Genomic DNA, 6,901 nt, shown 5'->3' on the forward strand with positions numbered 1-6,901 from the left:
CATGTAGTTTCATTATAAAACCGTATAGACCATAACTGAAGGATTGCATGAAAGTGGCAATCATTTCTTCACACCGATGAATCGTGCTGCCTTACATTGCCTCTGTTCATCTTTGCTAACGTCATGCCGTAATCAGAAATCCTGCACAGTGTCGAGTCTTTCATCAATATGTCATTGGCACACAGGTTGCCTTGTATGATCTGCAAGATGAATATCATCGAAAGATATACATGTCACATGACTTTGGGCATGAGTAGTAGCCTTTTTCGACAGAGAAATATATGTAGAGAAAGAGATAGATCGATTATAGATAGATGGATAGACAGACGAGTGAGAGAGAGAAAGTGGTTATGATAAAAATGATGGGCCTGCCCCTGTGAATGAATGCAATGTTAATTGCTACACTTTAGCTTAAATACAATGTTGTGTGGATCGACTACAACGTCAATAGCTGAGAGATTATGTTTGCCTTGTGGTTGTGTGCTCTTGAGCTTTGGCAAAGACCAACGTAATTTCAAAGTATTCCTTTAGGGGTGTCAGATGGGTGACAATGTCGACCATTTATGGAGGCAGGACACTGTCTTTTAGAACCCTGTCTTTCAGAACACAGACCTTCAGAGGGTGGTCCGTATCGTCGACGTGTTAGATTCGGTGCTTGATGAGTTTATAGTCACTTGAGTGTGTGAATGCTTTGCTTCAATATTCTAGTTCTCGAGTGGCTTACCGCAAGCCGTGTCTAGAATCCTAAAATTACATTGCAGTCAATGCGTACCAAAAGAACGAGTAAATGAGGAAGAGGGTAAAGGTTGAGGGCACCTTGTTAGATGCGAGGAACTCCATTCCCTTCGCCACTTGCCAAGCGTACTTTATTAGCTGAGATTCGTCAAGGCCTGGTTTAGGCGTCTGAAGGTTGCCGGAGTCGGACTTTACCTGTCTGTCACCGGACTGGAGGAGAGCTAGCAATGTTCCTCCTGGTATGTACTCTGATATGATACTACCTGTGACGAGCGCTTTGAAAGGGTAGAGCGAGAGGTTAAAGGAAGGAGGGAAATACAGGAAACGGAGTCAAACAAAAAAAAAAAGAAAGAAAAGAAAATGATGGACCCATGCTAATGTGGCATGTATGAGAGCAAACGAGGTTTACGATTAAATGTTAACCAATATGTATTGATGATTTGGTTTTTTTTTTCCCGAGAGTGTTAAATGACCATTTGTATGTGCTCTTTCTTACCACCTTAGCATTTTGATGTGGTCTTATTCCTTACAATTCACGCACACGCACTTTCTCTAATTCGAGAGCTATAGTGCGACAACTTGTTGCTCTTCGCTGCCGAAACTTGGAAGACGTATTCATTTTGAAATCCTTTGACATTGCAAATCTGCTAGTGCGTCATTCTCGAAAAAAAAATGACCCATTTGCAATATCATAAGTTGAACATACAAATCGATTAGAAGTAGTACGTAAGTACGTAATACCTGACCCTTATGTATTTTAGACAGTAAACTTTCAAGCAAATTTATAATATACAATACACCATCGATTTTTCATCATACAAGCTTTTCTTCTGACAAGTTTAACTACAGTTTCGATAGACATTAATATCAGTGATTTCAAGACAATAAAGAGGCGATGAAGTCTGTCACGAAAGCCACAGCAGTACTTCCATTGAGCTTTATAGACCGCATTGACTGCATTGCCATCCGGGTCATTAGAGAGGCTGGTACTTATGAGTGAAAGCACCGAGAGAGAAGTGATTAGTTCGCTGCACCATGATTGCTGTTCCCGATGGTATATTATATATATATATATATATATATATATATATATATATATATATATATAATTATATATATGTGACAGTGCACCTCAAAACGAACATAAAGTCGCACACATTGATTTTGCGTGAGGACTGAAAATAAGTGAAATGGGTCAACCTAGCAGAACTTGACTTTTTCATATTTTCTGAAAGAGTGGGTTTTCTTTTACATTATGCCAAAATTTGGTATCATAAAACGGGCAGGAAAGTGTGTTTTTTAGCAGTTTATCTCGAACATTTTTGGTAGAATAGTGTGATTAGGTGTGTCTTTAGAATCCCTTTTTCATTTCTGAAAAACCTTGTCCACACTCTTCACTTTCAACTCTAATAACTTTCGAAGGGATAGGGCTACTGCTTTGAAAGTTGGCATTAATTATGGACAGAATGTGCTAATGAGGCATGCTCAATTTCAGTTTAATCTGATAATCCCTTCATTGTTGTTACTCTGGTGGTTTACTTCCTGTTTTTTGTCCCATTCATCGCTCAGGCAGCACGGTTTGGTAAAGATTAAGCGCTTGAATAGACACTGTACTTCAGAGCCTCTTTTCTCAGTTCACACATTTCCTGAGTTTGTGCTTTCTTTCCAGTATTTAGATATGTTAGGAGAGTCCATTTGATTTGAATTATACATCATTTTAAAGCTTAAAGTCTGCTCTTTCAGAATATGGTCTTAATTAAAAATTCATGTCTGGCGACTTTTTGTTTGTTTTGAGGTGCAGAGTCACATATATATATGATATATATATATATATATATATATATATATATATTATAAGTATAAGCGGTACATATGGTAGACCGGTGTTTTTAATGTAGGTTTACTTACAATTTTCGCAGCAGTATCCGAGGTATCTCACGATGTTCTGATGCTCGGGAAGATGTCCAAGATATTTTACCAATTGCACAGCGCGTGTGAAAGTTTCAGCTTGATCTGGCAAGCGGAAAAGAAAATTGCTTTTTTTTATATTTATACATTTCTTTCTTACTGTATTCCATTAACACTTATTACATCTGAAAATCTAAAATTGTGCTTAAAATTTTGTCAGAGCCTGTTTCAAAGACAAAAGCGGAGTGGATGGTACATACAAAATATTGTGGTGTCATAGACCGTATCTTACATGTAGTAGTCAATAATGTATTCAATTTTATTTGCATTTTTCCCCAGGGCTCTAATTTTTGTGTTCTTCTTTTTAACGCTTTTGTATTCATTTTGAAAGGACGAGATTATCTGTCGGTGGCACATACAGTATCATTAGCTGCCTTTTTAATAATTTGAAATTAATCATTTGACTAAATAATTACCATAATATTACAATCGCACATACTGGGCTCTATCTTGTCTTCAATGCACTAGCCGCATTATCGTAATTGAAAATTACCCTAAAAATGTATATATGCCCTATATACTTCATACCGTCTTAACCATTACCTTTCAATTGTCTGACAGCAACGGCTGTTCGCTTTTGTTTGGTAGTTAGTTCACCCTTCCACACTTCACCGAAATCACCATCCCCAGCTCCGACGATTTTCGAGACAACTACTAAGTTCTCTGCAGAAACGGCCAGTGAGTTTGGTTCCAGGGCCTGATATGCTGCACGTAAAATGAGTAAAACGAGAACGATTGATTGGAAATGGATTATGGGATTGAACGAGCTTGCGCTGTATGTACTGTTATGAACTTCATTCCAAGAACAACAAATATTAATTTTGCCGTCTCTCGCTACTAAAGTGATTTGCAGTAACAGGCAAATTGTCATAATAATTAAGATCAGAGTTATCAAGTGGTAAGTATTGTAATCCATTGTCATTTTTATCGCAGGTATAAGTACGGGCAGATGTTGATTTTGATTTAACAAGATATTTATTGGTGCCCTAATCATTTAGCTATTCATCTTTCATTCTAAGATGTAACTATACCAAAAATTGATATCAACTTCTGTATCGTTTCTAGCCGAATATATTGCTTTATTAGACATTAAGCACACATACACATATACACACAAACACAGACATGTTATATGCTCATGAATGAACATAATATGATTTGAGGTATTGATCAAAGAGTACCTTGATCTGCTTGACGGACCCTTTCATCAACTGTTAATCCATTGCTGTTGTTAAATCTCCTGTGAACAATAATGACAATCTTTGATTAAATCGAAAATTCTGCTACAGAAATATGTCCATTACACCAGTTTTCGTGCTTATTGAAAAAGGTTTAAAGCAAAAACTATAAACGTAGTCATGAGACATGTGCGTGATTATTCAATGCATCAATAAATTATGTAAAAGACTTTACACGTCAGAAAAAAAGTGTCCTTGATGTCTCGTCCAAGAACAAAAGATTATTCTGTACATTATTACCTTGAATTCTACCTTTTCCTAATTATATGTTTGTTCTTTTTAGTTTTTTTTTTGTTGTTGTTGTTTCTTTTTGTCAAGAGGAATTAGTTTAAGATAATATCGTTGGACAATGTATCTCCTATAGAATCTCCAAACTGTGCTTTGGTCACATCTGAAAGTAGTGTGCGCGAACATAGAATGATTTAGTGATGTAGGCCTACATATTTTCAATACCAAATGAAATGTCCTCATGAAGAAATGGGATTAATGACCTTTCGACGAAAGAATGGAGAGACTGACAAGAACAGTTGAGACAAATTCTTACCTGTCCATCTGGAAGGAGTTATTTTCTGTGGACATGAGAGTACAATACAGCAGATGTTAATTATCTTTGATACATTAACATACAGTCCCGGAGACTATTTCACTCGGAGCGATTACCTTGAAGGTTTAACGGAAACACAAAGAAACAAACACTACAGACTATACAAGTTAGACTGCGATGTTTTTTAGCTATACTGCTAAATACAGTCTTTAACTTTCTTGTATATTAACATAAAAATATCACATATTTTAGAGTGAATTTTCTACTGGATACAAAGCACTATGAGATGTCATTCCTGGTCGTCATAGTATAGATAAAGAGATACAAATTACCAGGCAGTGACAATACAAGTATTGGTTTTCACTTGCTATTGATGTTAATTATTTTGCTCTTCGGTTACTACAACATATATTTATGACTAGCGTCAATATTATGCTGAAAAAAAAATATCCTTAAATACAGGAGATTATCCACAACAAGAACTGGTTTTCGTCAGACCCTTATGCAAACAATGGATGTATCACGCTTCACTCGTAGTTTTGTTCCATGTGGACACAATAATTAAGGGCCCCTACCTGTAAATTTAATGGAATGTCCCTGACCGCTTCACAAAATCGTTCAAAAGATTATCTAAATACATGACGAAAAAAAAGTTACAAATCAGAAATGCAGTTTGTCAAAAATTGAATAGCTGCAGATATTGAGTACGAATTTCTCTAGAAATTGCATTTTTGTTTTAATAAGATGAACGCTTTTACCATGGAATATTTGATGGGACAATATTTCATTGGGTGCATGTACAGAATACAGGTGATTTTTTTTTCTTCTTCTTATTTGTAGTGAAAAGAGCGCGCAGTCTGGCTTTCTGGACCCTTGGACAAAGTTTGAGCAGAAGAACTTGCCTTGAAGATTTGATGTATAACAGGATATATCTCTATTATCCAGGTTTGTGAAGATAAAACACCTCATTTCTCCAAGCTATCTTACAGATTTTTTTGAATTTTGAATTTTGAATTTTAACACACGTCTCTATGGGGAAACATTTACCCGTGTGAGCCCTCAATGTGCTTGAAAGATTAGCGGAAACCTCGCTTCTCGTTCTCTTCCGGGTCAACCTCCACCCTATTTTGTATGGGCATGAGGTCATTGCCAAGACTCTGCAATACTTTAGGGCCAAATAGGGGATTCGCTTGTACGTTGTATGTCAATATAAGTGTTGGTGCCAGCGCGTGTGAACCCGCGTAATCACCGACAGTTAAGTTTTCGACCCAGACTTCAATTCTTAAATAGCAACTGTTTGTGAAGGTAACCGTTCTTTATCCTTGTGGAAAATCGATAATATCATTAATTAACCAACCTTTTGAGGCAGACTGTCTCGTAATTTTCAGGTAGAGGGCGACATTGATGCTCAAAGATCCAGCAAGGAGTATTGCCAAAATGGAAATGCCCGCAACCAGCCCGGAGTTGGAACAATGAACACTTTCACTAGGAAACACTGCGAGGAATGTTTGGCAGAAAAGATGACAAAAGGAACGGCCCAATCACATTTTTGTTCAAGTCAATAAACTTAACTAGAAATATAAAATAACATAGCTAAAGACCGTGGCACACCTTTCCGGGCAGCGTATCTTTTATTACACCTCTGCTCCGCCAAAATTCCCAGAAATACGAAAGAAACGGCTCGCGGGCAAGTCTAATCTGTGCGCTCAAGGCGATATATTTTTTTTCTCCAGTATGGGAAGTCTTTGACTCTATTACTCTCTGTAGCCTTGGCCTTAGGTTTTTTCAATCAGTTACAATTGCCAGAAATCTGACAAACGCAACGAGAAGAATTTAGCACAAAAGGGAAATACAAAAGGAAATTTACATCTTTCATTTTTTTTTTTTGCATGTGATGATGCCTCTCTTCGTAATTCTATACAAAGTACTCAAAGTCTTTGTTTCTTTTTTCTTGTCTCTGTTAAACAGAAAAAAAAAACCAGAGAAACAGAGAAAAAAAGTAAAGAACACCGGAGTTATTTTCGTCAATACCCCCCCCCCCCCCATTACAGTATTACAACATATTATGAAGAGCGGGAGGGGAATAAAGTGGTCTACAATGATAAACGTGCAATTTTGTTTCATTGATCTACCTACTCTTGTTTTTCTTTCCTATTAAATGTGGTTATCATTCATAGTTGAGAGATTAGAAATTACAGTGTGCATATTATAAACTCATTTAGAATTCAGTGGTCCACATATTCCAAAATCTAAAGCCAAACTAAGAGATATATTAAATAAAAACATACATACGAATATTATATTATATATGCAAGATATATCAATATATATATATATATGAGATATATATATAACATTCACGGTAAGATTTTCCTCTTTGCTTATTTTACTATTCTTGTCTATTACGCGTTATCTA

General features: G+C 36.4%; 1 long non-coding RNA gene across 1 annotated transcript; it reads right to left on the reverse strand.

Annotated features, from left to right (window-relative positions):
- Positions 1-822: 822 nt before the first annotated feature.
- Positions 823-3,355, reverse strand: LOC139731192 (uncharacterized). The gene is made up of 3 exons (XR_011710953.1): positions 3,247-3,355; positions 2,644-2,748; positions 823-1,010 (listed from the first exon to the last, which is right to left on the reverse strand). It is a non-coding gene; the product is annotated as an uncharacterized lncRNA (long non-coding RNA).
- Positions 3,356-6,901: the final 3,546 nt, after the last annotated feature.

This window comes from Diadema antillarum, unplaced genomic scaffold (assembly GCF_040938485.1).
Source record: "Diadema antillarum isolate AM-2024a unplaced genomic scaffold, OU_Dant_1.0 seq00000365_RagTag, whole genome shotgun sequence".
NCBI classification, from domain to species: domain Eukaryota; kingdom Metazoa; phylum Echinodermata; class Echinoidea; order Diadematoida; family Diadematidae; genus Diadema; species Diadema antillarum.